This window comes from Pocillopora damicornis, chromosome 11 (genome assembly GCF_964200805.1).
Source record: "Pocillopora damicornis chromosome 11, jaPocDami1.2, whole genome shotgun sequence".
Taxonomy (NCBI): Eukaryota; Metazoa; Cnidaria; class Anthozoa; order Scleractinia; family Pocilloporidae; genus Pocillopora; species Pocillopora damicornis.
Window position 1 is genome coordinate 685,102 of NC_142680.1, and position 13,700 is coordinate 698,801.

The window sequence follows — 13,700 nt, forward strand, 5'->3', positions numbered from 1 at the left end:
GGCGGGAAAAATAACAGCTGGACACCTCAGCTTGTTGTCAGTGCCACAGGTGATGTTGTTTTTGTTTCCATTCCTGTTGTTTTTGACGTGGTTAAAATTGCTTCTCTGTTTAATTTATTTTATTTCCTAACATCTTCCAGCTAGTTTTTTCTTCAAAACTGATCACTCATATTTTCAGTGCAATTTAGTTGTTCCCTTAGCCAACCAATGCTAAAGAATTCTGATCAGAGGAAAAAAAAAAGAAATGAAAAAAACTAATCAAAAGAATTCTACAACTGATTTGTCTTTCTTTTATTCCAGACCCATCAGTTTACAAGATCAAAATAAATGAAACCCGTTAGAACGAAAAAAAAAATTCATTTCAGACGAACGACTACTGCACACTGTATATAGCTCCCGTCAATTCTCTGACACATATCATTTTTCATCTGTGTATCAAGTCATCTGTAAAGTATACCTTGAATCAAAAGATTTAAATATATAATTTCTTTCAACAACCAAAACAATGGTGTCACACATCGAGAAAACATCTGCTTTAGTTGGAAGAATAAAAAAAACCGAATGATGAATACAGAAATATTTCCGCTGAAGTGTCATCTTAATCAACGGTAAAAAACGCCCAAAGGCTGGAATTAATGCTAATTTTTTGTATTTTTTATACGTTCCTTCTAAATAAAAAAGTCACGAGGAATTGAATAGTTGTGTTGCACTATTTGACTGAATAAATCCAGAGATGTATTTCCTTAACCAAAGCCTCGTGAGTTGTAAGCCTATGACTGTCATCTTAAATTTTTCCCTCTGATTAACGAGAAAATTTCCCCAGTTCCCACGAAGTGCGGGCTCTCCTAAGTTCCGGCGATGACAAATATGCGATGAAACACTCACGAATACAACGCTTAATTTCCCAACCAAAGCTATATTCTATCAATTCTATCACTGAAAATGAGGAAAACATTTGCGTTTTAACTCGTTACGACAGATAATACCCTCGTGACATTTTAATAAAAGGTAAGTTTGTGTGAATTGGGTGCGAGATTTTTTGGATTAGCTAAATTTTGTTTGCGTCTAGATAAATGTCTAGATAACGTGTCAGCAGCTAATTAAACACTGCAAATTATATGATAGGTATCAGAGATTGCTAAGGGGCGTCATTCGCATATGTTTACGCGCTTCACAGCACTAGAAAAGATCTGTCCTTCCACGAGGGATTGCTTCTTTATCATCTATCTGTAGCAAAAAGGAATTTTATTTCAGTGGGGTAAGTGCTTCAGTTATGAAATAGATGTTCAAAGGACTCCTACAAAAAAAGGGGTGAGTTTCTAAAGAACCTATGGTGCAGCGTCTGTGGGGGGTAATTCAGGGTAATTTGGTTTTCTCTACTGCATTGATAATGTATTGGCCACCGTAAAGAGTTTATAAAGCCGACGTTTTAGGCGTTAGCCCTTCGTCAGAGTGTACAATTTGAAATAGTATGGAAAGTTGCGCATGTTTTATCTGCTCTGTACTTTACCTTTGCAAGAAGGTACAAATCGATATTCAATGACCAAGGGTGCATTTGACGTTTATTGCAAATGATCACATGCTTGATTTGTCCGAAATTCTGATTGAAGTTGATATAGTTGAATACGTACATCAAGTTGTGCGAGCTAAAAATGTAAAATCTGCTTCAGAAAACAAACCAACAAACACAGCTTTGCATGGGCATCACGAAACCAAGAGTATTATGGATTATGGTTTTAAGGCGAAACTGGAGTACTTAAATCTCTGATAATCAAGTATCCACGTAAATAGGGACAAAAAATATATAGAGAAAGAGACTCAAATGAAAGATTGCAGAGAAGCTGTTTAGTGGTCTGTATTGTAATGGAAAGCACATCTATGCAACTAACTTCCACAATACGATGTTGCATGTGTTCCTGAACTCTCTGCTTTCTCGACCAATGCTAAAAGACTTGAACTGTAATTTGTCTTGCAACACAGCACTAAGGTAATTAAAGGAACTGTAGTTGAGCTTTCAACACCAAAATAACGATCTTAATGAAATGGAATTTTTCGTTTGGTAGTTTATCCTATTTTAGACCTGAAGCCGTGAAAAGCAACGAACTTTATTGGCTGATCGCATCAGATGACGCCGATGTCTTTCAAATGGAATTTTAAGCAAGGATTAGTGTGCCGTGTGCTAATGGTCCTCCTGCTGGTGCCAGTTCACAGTTTGAGTGAGAATTTTCCAAAGTTCTTTAGGTAGAATCCTATTTTCAAACGAGCCGGATAAGCTCATTACGGGAATTTTAAACAAAATTACTGCGGTTTTTTTTCTTCTCACGGGGAGGATTTATACTCGATGGCACACGAGAGCTCGCTTCCGAAAGGTGCTGATCTCTCCAAAAATAAACACAGGCTCGAGCTGCCGGTGGCTAATTTGGCTTTATTCGCAGCGAGAACTTCATAAGAATGTGTAATCTGCTGTTTTGAAAGCTTAAGAAGCTATTTTTGAAGTGAGCTTAACAGTCTGCCTGATGTAACACTATCATAGATACACCGAATAAATACCCATTCATGCCTGGAGGCCACTTAGAGGAATCAAGCTCTCCTTACGGTTTTTTAACCCCACGAAAAAGTGCACACAAATGGACGAGTTTAAGCACCGTTTTTAAACAATCGTATTTTTTCTTTGCTCTCCAGCTGAAAACGAGTGTCATCGGTTGAGCCAACAATTCAATGCAGTCTTTGTTGCATAAGCATAATTTTCATACTTTTAATAAGAAGCTTATCAAATGGCCTCTTTGCGGTTTTCGAATCTTGTAAACATTTACGCTGTAGCTCTAAATTTAAACCTTGTAGATAAATATAAGTTTCTCATTGTTTCCCTTAATCTGCATACCCACATAAAGGCAATGTTCAGATAATGTCCGTAAAAATGCGGAGAAAAAACAAAAAAACAAAACAAAATGAAAACAAACTTAAATAAAAATAAAGAAATATCTAACAACAACAACGACAAAGATAAGAGTAATTTTTGTTTTAAAGAATTTTACACTGGCAAATACTGGTGACTTATCAATATTTATAAGTTCAAAGCAGGTCCAAATTTCTTTAAGAATGGTTTAAGTGTTAACCCTCGGAATGACTAAAATGCTTCATACCCTCACACCTTTACAATATTTACAAGGAGTTATGAAAATCAAACGTTACTCTACTTGAAGGTGTAAGGCAAAATTAAACCATTTCTTTTTAGTATCTTAAATAACAAGTTTCACCGAAAAATAAATGATGAACACCTGGAGAGGAGCTAGCTTAAAAGATGCGCGAATGCACGAACAAATACCAAGAAAAGAAATAAGGTCAAATCTCTCCTCGCCCCATGATACTGGTTCTGCTGATGCGCAAACTTGTGATGCTCGATAAAATACATCGAACAAATCTTTATTTTGTGAGGTACACTAACGTAATCATCAAGAACATCTCCATCTACCAAGGAGAGCAAAACCTTGGTGAAAAACGACAATACTCTCTTATGGAGTTTTTCAATGGTACATCATCAGGTATATGTCTTTTTTTATATTATTTTGGAATGAAGTCAAGAAACCATACTCACAAAGGGACACAAGCAAACAAAGCGAATTCGTTAATTCCTGATACATTAAGTATTTACTTACAAAAAATAGCAGTGTAACAAGGCATGTTTGATTGCTGAAAAGCTCCATTATAGAAAAAATTGGAAAAAAAACATTCTGAGATGTAACGATCGTATTCGCTCATATCAAATGAACTTACTAACAGTTATTATTACATTGTTAGCTCCACTCCGGTCAAAGTTTCCTATCCCTTTCTTTATTTTCCTTTTTTTTTTGTGAGTAAATTGTATTCTGCCCCATAATTAGCCTGGCAAATTCCGGCCCTTTATTCAAATGTATATTTGATCTTAAAATTACTCGCGTGTTTGCCATTGCCTCTTGTGAATTTGCCTTTTGCTTAGAGTCATCTCTGACTTTAGTCTGTAAATGATGATAAATGATATGACCTCTTGAGCCTTATGGTCGACAGTGTACCTTTCTTTTAGCGTAAAAAATTTGCCGGGAATCAGGCATTTTCTTGGAGATTGCATGCTTCTTGCTATCTTTGTATGACCGGATGTGACTTTGTAAAGTCTTCATCGATGCGTTTCGGCGTCAAGATAAACGAACGTTCTTAAAAACTTGAATCGATTTCGCCACTAATCCGGTTAAAATTGATAAATAATTGTAATTTTGTTACTTCTGCAATTCTTGAGTTTCAAAACTCTCTCGAACTTCCCTTTGACTTTTCTTCCCTTTCACTCTTTTGAAGTAACAAACGACTCTTCAACCGCAAATACTTTCCTTTGTTCCCCTTGTGTTCCTAGCGTGCGTGCACCCTTAATACCACTATCACCAGACATGGTTCAGTTTGGCTAAATATGAAAGCGCTAAATTTTCTTCTCTCGATTGAATACTAAAAAACTTCACAGCTTTGTTGAAAGTGCAGTACCAAAAATTAGGTCTTGAGCTATCTCAGAGCATTCGTTTTTTTTTCGCCAGTGGTTGACAGCGCATGCGTCGTGAGTGTGCGGATATGCTGCAACTTCATAGTAAGATGAATTTTCCTGAGATGTGAATCACTTTTTTTTTAATTTCAAGCTTTTCCGAAGTATCATGGTTTGCTGACACCGTTCAGTAGTTAAACACGTAGCAATCGCTTCTTAAGCCCACTACACTAATTTTAGCATGTCTAAGTGTCTTCGTTCAGTTGCTAATTTAATGTTATGCTCTATGCAAATTTTGCGTTCAATTCCACATAACAAATGGGGTGCCTTCGATTGCGCAAAGCACTGCATATCTTTTGTAATGTATCACTAAGGTTTGTGATCTCTTTTTTAACACGTTTACCAAACAATCATGGAACAATTCCTACTTGACCTACTGATGTGTGTGCGGTGGAACTTGAGATGTTTGTTCTGGAGTTCCAATTGCTGAGCGGAAAGTATTTGAGTACAAACTCTAGATAAAATCAGTAAAAGAACCACAAAGTTGAAAACACTCTTGTGGCCTGTTATTACTCAGGTTCTAAGTACTATTATCTGGTTATGAAACAAGTTCATCATTTCTAAGCACCCTCGAGTTTAGAATACATTTAAGTTCACCTCAGGCTATTTCAAGAGGTTGATGCAAAACTTAACATTTTCATAATTCTTTGATAGATGTCAACTATAAGTCACTTATCAGTCTTTAATATCGAAAGAATCATTTTTTCTCTAGCTAACGAAGTTGCTAGTGGCGTTGATTATTAAAATCTGAATATCATTAATTCCGATCTAAATGAAATTGATGTTTTGGTTTTTAGAACGTTATATTTTTGGTACCGGATTTCTATTACATTAAGATTCTGCACTGGCTGTTAAATTGATTGCTTTCATGAATGATCTAAGTTTAGAAAAAGTTCGAGTCTTTGAAATTTCGAGCACTTTCAAATGATTAATGACTCATCAACTATTGAATTAACAGCCATTACGCTCTTTAAGTCCTCTTCGACTTGATCCCATTTATTCACTTTCAATAATGAAAAAAAATCATTGATCCGAGTTGATACACCTCAGAGTACAATACAATTCTTGAGATCATTATCCACTGTCGATGGGCGGACTTACAAAACATATTAAGATACCCCAGCTGTACACGTTGTTAGCGCATGTAAGTTTTGGAACTTTCTTAACATTATGCCGCATTATAGTACAGTGCTTATGTTTTTTTTCCTCTGGTTCTTACTGGCGATAAAATTTTCCCCAAACGTTGCTTTAAAACTCTCCCTCTTTTTATAATTTAATTACTTAGTTTCTTTATCAATCCACTGCGTTTATTTTTGTAAAGTCTGTCAGTATTTCCACTCCGTTTTCCACTAGAACTATAGTAGGTTAGTTTCAACCTTTTCACTTATCGCTGTCTCGATGTGAAATGAAAAGTTGTATCTGCTCAGATCTGCGCTTCCAAAGCTGATGCGACAAAACTGTTTCTTAATCATAAGGGGGTAAGTTTCTAAAGAAATTGGGGATGTTACAAGAAAATAGGCTTCGCTCTGACGCTTGAAACGTCAGCTTATGAAAATCTTCACAATGGTTGCTAAAAGCCAAATTGTCTTGTTTCTGAGTCAATCAGTTACAGACACATTCCGTTTCTCTTCCTCTTGTACCTAAGAGGGAAGAGAAAAAGGTTATTTGGGAGAAGGAGAGGGACCAGATTAGTGCCGTGGTAGGAATCTTGATCCCTGTGAATATAGGGTGATGGGATAGCACGCAGGCCTGTTCCTCTCCCTCCTAACGTCGATATTTCAAGATTTGACTTGATGTTTTATGTAATCAAACCGGTGAGACATACGAAAAAATACGTCAGTGGTAAACAGGGTTCCAAGTTACCACGCTTTTGAGAGTCTGCGTTATTAATTTAACCCAAATGTCTAATATTCCAGACGGGATGTGCTAAGCAGACTTCTGCCGGAAACTATGTTAGTAATTCTCAATTCATAGTGCGGAATGACATCTTTCCTTCTTGTCTTCATCACTGAGTTTCCGCACCATTGTTACTTGCATTTATATTTCAACAAGAATGTTAAAAACGACTAAGGAAATGTCGATATGTGAACCAAGGGAACATGTGGGAAATTCCTGGCATACGAGCCAAACTACATCAACCTGACTGATGATCGAAGCTCTTCTATCAATGTCTCTCCCCTTTGTTTAGAATTTAGCACAACAACTTAAAAACATTATGGTAGGTTTCTTTTCGGAGTCCAGTCACTTTTCTCAACACTCAAAGCTTTGCAAGAACTGTCGTGGTAATTCTTTTGACCAATTGCTGAACCTCTTTCGTAAGGAATTTTTTTGACCTTTGGATCTGAGCCCACATTGTTTGCAGCCGTAATCGTAAAGTCAAATCGTGATCTTTCGTCTAATTCTTTGCTCTCGAATCAGGAAAAAAATCTTTCGTCAGTTTGAATAATAAGTTATAAGTTGGTGATTAAGAGTTCACATTCCAGAGGATGAGCCCTCTAGATCAGAATAAAAGAAACACAGCAAACACCTAAAGCGCACAAATGTTAAAGTGATTTGGATTCAATTAACTGATGTAAGTTTATTGTTTATGGCCACTTTCGCCAAAGGCTAACCATACTCAAGCTGTTCGCAGCTGTGGCTTTCACAGCATGTCATTATTGATTATTTCCAGCTATTTATCAATTGTACAAGCTCCTATGTTGTTTTGTCAAGCAGTTTGCACGAAACGACATCATGAAGCGATTTTGCGCGAAATGAAGTCCATGTTTCGCGCTCTTCTCGAAGACACGAAACCGAAAACAAGTTATTTTTATAACATTTTTCTCTGGTGCAGCCATGCGTTGTACAAACACTCTCGTAGTTGGTTATAAGCCCTGTTAATGTCAGACACAAATGATTTGATCTAATCTGCCATACACAGTGTCAAGTCTATTAATTAAAGCCAAGAACCACCCACTTCTCGTGATCTGATTGGTACGTGTAGAATTGATTGACAATCACTTTATAACCTTGGCTGGTACAGTATTGCGGTCGGTTGCTAGATAATTATTGGGTTCGTGCAGATGTGTGTAATCGTAAAAACGTCCGCGCAAATTGGTTGAGGCCATTGACGGAGCATTGACAGACTGAAAAATATCTGTTTATGCCAGAGGTACTCCACATAATATAAAGTAGACAAGTATTAAGTTTCATAAACCGAGACAAGCACATCACTTTAGAAGAATCATCATCAGAGGGGACTGAGCAATCCAAGCTGTGTTTTTCTGCAAGGGTTCTTTGATATAAAAACAACAGAAGAAAGACTTCATAGAGGTGAGAACCATGGTATTTCACACTTTCGTGATCAATCAGTGATATTGTTCACCGGTAGATAAGCCTGGTATCTTTCGACTCGTGTAAAGCGTGCAGATCATATTGACGAGTATACACCCAAAAAAGTATGGCTAGGACAATTTGAAACGGATCATAATTAAGACATCAGAAGGCTGCATTTTTACCCTATTCGAACACAGAAAAGCCACCTCAAACCTCTGTTTGTTGGGCAAAAAAGCACACAATTTGGAGGTGTAAAGCGATCTAAAGTCGTGTCTAGATGTTAACATTATTGTTGAACTTTATTATTACAGTATCAATGCGTTGTACAAACACCAGTCACGAACGATACTGAGTATTATTTTCCCGATAAAGAACTAAAGACCTTGTTTAATTGAAGTTTAAAGGATAGAAGTTACTTAAATGCAGATAGCATCTTAAAAATGGATCATCAAGATAATATATCCGCAAACAAATAAACAAATCCCTGATGTTTGATAGATAATCACTTGTCTGAGAAATGACAAATATTTTCTTATACTTGATACTTCTATTCAGCGCGAAACCCTAAATTTACATGTTCATTTCCGTTCGTTCTGTTTGCATGATCACAAGAATGATTGCACTTTCAAAACACTCGGCGATCATCAAAAGAGCAGCATTGTTCGTAAATTAGTTTCTGATATGGTATTCAACAACGGAATTCAACGATCGCTGCCGGCTAAAGTTATTAATCTTCCACCCAAGTTACTGCTCATTGAGGACAATATCTTATGAAATTACTACTTACTCGACCGACCATATTATCGTGCACATATTCCCAGTATAGTTCAACAAAAGAACTATTCAACTGGGATCATTTCTTTTCTTTGCCCTCGGGCTGTGAACGACAGATTAAAGGTACAAATAACTAAATATCTTATGTCGAGCGCGTGATAATTACAGCTATGGTTCAGTGACTATAGCTCACTACCTTGCTTTAAAGATTTCTCTCCACGTTAGTTGCGACTGCATTTAACACTGCAACAAAATGAAAATTGCGCAGTTATAGTCGTTGCAGGATCATGGGTAAATTATTGCTAAAGTTGCCCTCAGTCATCTGATTTCAAGAGCAAAATATCGGATAGAGAATGGCAAATATTAGATAGCTTTCAAGAGTATTTCAACAGTTAAGTGACACCTCCAATCAACGATTTTCCGAAATTTAAAGTTTTTTGGAATTCGATTTATTTATGATCATGTTTTTCAAAAATGGAAAGCCTATACTGTTTTAAAAGTTATTTTAATCTTTAATTGTGTGGCTTCTTCTCCTTTTGAATTGCAATCTCTTCGTTTTAATCTCATGATGGTGGAAAATTACAAACTAAGAGTAAGAACGTTTACAACAATGTCCACCAGATTGAAAAGGTTTTTTATAAGAACCAGAGAATTAGATGACCGAAAAACCCCTTAGGCTAAATTTAATTTTAGAATCTTTTCAACTCCAGCAGAGCTACTGATCATTGCCGGATCATGCACTTAATAAAATCTCCACCTAAAGCTAACAATGCAGTTTTTGAACCTCAATTATCCATGTTTCGTTTCCTTTTCTTGGCTTAAAATAGCAAATAATGTATGTAATGCTCTTATACTATTTCTTGAATTAGGTTGTAACGATAGAACTTTCCATGAGCTATCCGAGGATCAAATCGCACCGAATTTTACAATTTTGTTAAAAAAATTTTTAATTAGTTTCGGGCCTTTTCTTGGCTGTTTAAAGCATTAAGAAAAAAAAAACTTTCATCCAAGTACGCGTCAATTAATCGTGGTTCCATTCTTTTCAATTGTGTTCCCATTCGATTCATTCCACCCCTTCTTAAAATATTCAACTTAAATCCGAAAAGCTTTGTTTGTTACTAATCTGGCCGACGCTTTGATAGAAAACCAGATGAATGGATTCCTGTACAATGGAGCTGTTGACGGTGAAGTGGAGTTGCGCCAGAGCGCATGTCCTACACTTCTACTTACACCGTTTTTTTTCTTGAGAGTTTTGACATTTTTTCACCTCTAGTTCTCAAGAGAAAATGAAATTCGTGCTCGAGCCAAAGTGTTATACCAAAAGGGGGTCTTAATCGGATCTCGACGAAAAACGATATATTTCCTGTGCCAGAGAGCAAATCAATGATTAGAAGGAAAAATGATAATAATAACAGGCCTTTCCTATATTAAATAAACAGTTTTATGGTCAGAAGGCCTGTGGCATATGATATTTCTAGAGCTCCACTGAATGAAGCAATAAATTCATGGTGTGCAGGACGTTTGTTTAAGCGCCTTGAATAAAATAAACAAATTGGATTCAATGTTTTTTCTTTTCAACCTTCTTTGGGTCATTTTGAATGGCAGTTAAAGCAATCGTAAAATATCTCAGTGCAAAATAACCTCACAATGTTTTAGTATCGTTTTTCTCTCCCTCACTCCAGTGTAGCTTACCCTTAAAGGATCTTTATTTCTTCCTTTAAGAGCTGGGCGGGACTAGCTGAAGTTGGTTTCCGTTGTTTAAGCCGGAGCTTCCCCCGTGCGTAGTTTGATTTTGTTTTTTAACCACAGAGAAGCGGTAAGGAAAATCATGCTGAGTTCTCTTTGCTAAGCAACGCGCGCAGTTGTCTCATTTTGTCTCCACCAAGAATGCTGATTAATTAGTATGGAATTTCCCTTTGACTGTGCTCCGGAAACACAAGTTTCAAATTACCCTTAAGTTGGTTTTCGTTTTTCCGCTTTTCAATACAAATCGCAAATCACCTTGTTAGCTTGTTAGATCAGTCCCTCAAATATCTCGGAAAAGAGCCATTTAAATCTCCCATGGTAGCCTGATAGCTGAGAACATTTTTCATTTCCACACGGCAGGGGTCAACTACTACCAATTTTTTTCTCACAGTTGGTCCGTTCGTTAGAATAAAAAGGGTTTATTGCCTTCTCGTTACTGTTTGGTGACTTAAAAAACTATGATCATTAAAAATCCGAGTCGCATAGAGTATATTGATAACGAAGGGGTTGTGTCAAAAGTGATCTACTCTACAAAACACTTCATTCTTGGGAAAGCGACTCTGTCCAGTTGGATCATAAACTGCGTTCGTAGATAAATGGTCAGGACTTTGACAAGAAGCAGCAAAGAGCGCCTTTAGATCAGGTTCACTTCACTCTAAAGAGGAAAAGAATTATTTTACGGAATCTCGTTAAACTGAGATAAATTTGAACGTCAGAGCAAAGCAAACAATGAAGGTCACCAAATTAAAGGGCTTAAGAAAGGAGGAAATAAGAAAAAAAGCTGACATAAACTGCGTATACCTTGTTAGTGCTAAAACCAGATTATGGAGCTAAATAATTAAAATCCTGGCCTCTAGAGCAATCAAGGTCGTCTAATCGTTTTTAGATGTTAATGTCAGTCCTGAGAAACTCACGCTCGGCGTACTTAAGTTTTGAATGATATTTCAAAGGAAAGAAAATTCTTCTTCAAAAAACTTGTTCGGGACTTGAAAGTTTAACAAGTACATTGCGGACTAATTTACAGCCACTGGTTTTACTTAAAACTAAGATCTAAGAATGTATGCCATGAAATGATTAAGTTAAATCAAATTAACGGCGATAACTCGCGAAGATGGTGTTAATTAGAGCTACTATTTCTGGATTTTAGACCAAATATATCACATGATTATCTTTTGGAAAAATGCATAAAAAAGAAAGATATTGGCCACACATCAATCCACATTGCAATTCATTGATGACAAAATTACTGAAAACTTTCGTTCCAAACATTCCATTGTTTTTTTCTGGCAAGATAAGCATTTCTTTTAGCGCGTTTTTCCACTTCTGGTATCACATCTCATGAAAGGGAACTAAAAAGCTAGAAGGGGTGGACTGATGCCTTCATTGGTGGACAATCAAATGCAATTTTTCTTTTACTGAAAAATTCAAATTAACTGCGCTGTTCGTTTTCTGATTGGTTTGTTAGCATTTAATTTTCCTTATGATTCTAATTGATGAAAAACGTCGTCTTTCAGTTTCTCCGCCCAGAATGTTGAATCTGACTCAGGAAAAGTAAGAAGAATTTTAAAAAGCCAACCGAGAATTTTCATTTATTTGATTATTCATTCATTTTAGTGTAGCAACAAGCTGAGAGTGAAGTTTAACTCGAAAGCTGCCTACAAAATTTGTAAATATCCACAACATTTTTACGGCATTCAACTTACGTATTGCTCTGTGATTGTTTCAAGATTGTTCTTACACCTTTTAGATAAATGTTTCTATGCTAAGTATGAATGGTTGGATAGAAAAATCTAGAAAGCTCTTAAGGATTTCTTGCCGACAAACTTTACGATTCTCAGAAAGGAAACCACAGTTAGCTGCGATATCTTTGTCATCTTGTGAACCCTTTAACTCCCAAGATCTCATTAGTAATTCTCCTTACTGTCTGCCATACAATTCATGTGATGTTAGCGTGGAGAATTTGGTATTAGATCAACCTTTGATTCCCTAACTGTAATTTTTCTTTATTCTCATCACTTGTCTGCTTGATATTATATTGATATTGTGAGGAGAAATTCTGTCTTGGTCACTCATGGGAGTGAAAGTGTTCATCTGCGAGCGGGTCGACGCTCTTATGATATGCCACAAAATTCAACTAAACGCAAACCCTCTACCCTGACTGGGCGTTATTTTCTCTAACTGAAAATCCTTTAAATCTCAAGAGCCGATAAAGAAGTTCTCCCTTTCAACTGTCCTTCATTTTCATCCCTAAGAACTTGTATAGAGAATATGGTGTTCTATCAACAACGCACCTTCTACTTGATAAGCTTGTTCTTTCTTATTACTTGTTTGCTGGCTATTGTATTGATATCGCAAGGAGAAGATACATGTTGGTCACTACTGGTAGTTGAGGGCTGAAGGTTAAGGATTAGAACGTACGAGTTTTAAAACCACCTTCATAAACGCTCTTCCCATAAGGTACTGATTTAAGATGCAACAGACCATAAAAGGAAACAAACTCTCCCACACAGATTAAATGTGGAACAAATTATGCAGACTGGGTAACCGAGGACCGTTCTAGAAGGCTCGTCTTTCGCCATCGTCTCTTATCACTCCATTGGCAAATTAATATCTAAAAATGTGGTTCTTGTGTTCTTGTTCTCGTCTCAAGAAGTGATAAATTGGTAGGAAAACGATTTACAAAAGCACTCTGTGTTGGTCAACAAATTCGTGACGTGTTCATTTTTTATTGAAAATTTTTAATTAACGTGATTAAATGTCCGCACCCAACCTCTAATGAATATTATATTATTTTTGAGCGCTCGGTAGTTTTTAATTAGCTCCCAACTATGTTCTAACCGCCCCTTTGTGTCCTCAAAGGCTCCGAAATCTGCCGGTTTTTAGCTATTATTTTCAGCCTTTGATTTAGCTGTGCTTGTTCGATCGCTCTTGGACCAGAAAAGATAGTTAACTTGGCCAGAGAACCGGGGACGCATGTCCCAAAGCTTTCAGATATCTTTTGCGTTTAGAGATTCTCCGGCGTGATAGTTCTTGTTATAGATTATAGCATCTACATTTTGTATTATTGTGTAATATCTGTAGGAGAGGAAAAAGTTGGTAAGCTTCGTGTCATGCGAGCAAATTATGACAGATGGTTAAGTGTTAGATTGTTTGTTTATAAACTTAGTCATTAAGATACGGCACAAGGCCGAAAAACCTCCTTAAGCAATGAAAACTGTAAAGAGCTAAACAATTAAAGTACTTCGCTGCATTTCCTTCCTTTATTTAAATCTCCAACATTGTTCACATTAACATCTGTAGATCG

General features: G+C 36.6%; 1 protein-coding gene across 2 annotated transcripts in view; it reads left to right on the top strand.

Moving 5' to 3' along the window:
- Positions 1-1,139: 1,139 nt before the first annotated feature.
- Positions 1,140-13,700, top strand: part of LOC113669469 (tyrosine-protein kinase transmembrane receptor Ror) — a 29,472-nt gene continuing 16,911 nt past the window's right edge. The window contains exon 1 of one of the 2 annotated variants that reach the window (XM_089188145.1): positions 1,140-1,258. The gene's annotated coding sequence lies outside the window, so the exon portion shown is untranslated. Of the gene's footprint in view, positions 1,259-7,573; positions 7,874-13,700 lie in introns of those variants that run through there. The other variant, XM_089188144.1, reaches the window with a different exon arrangement.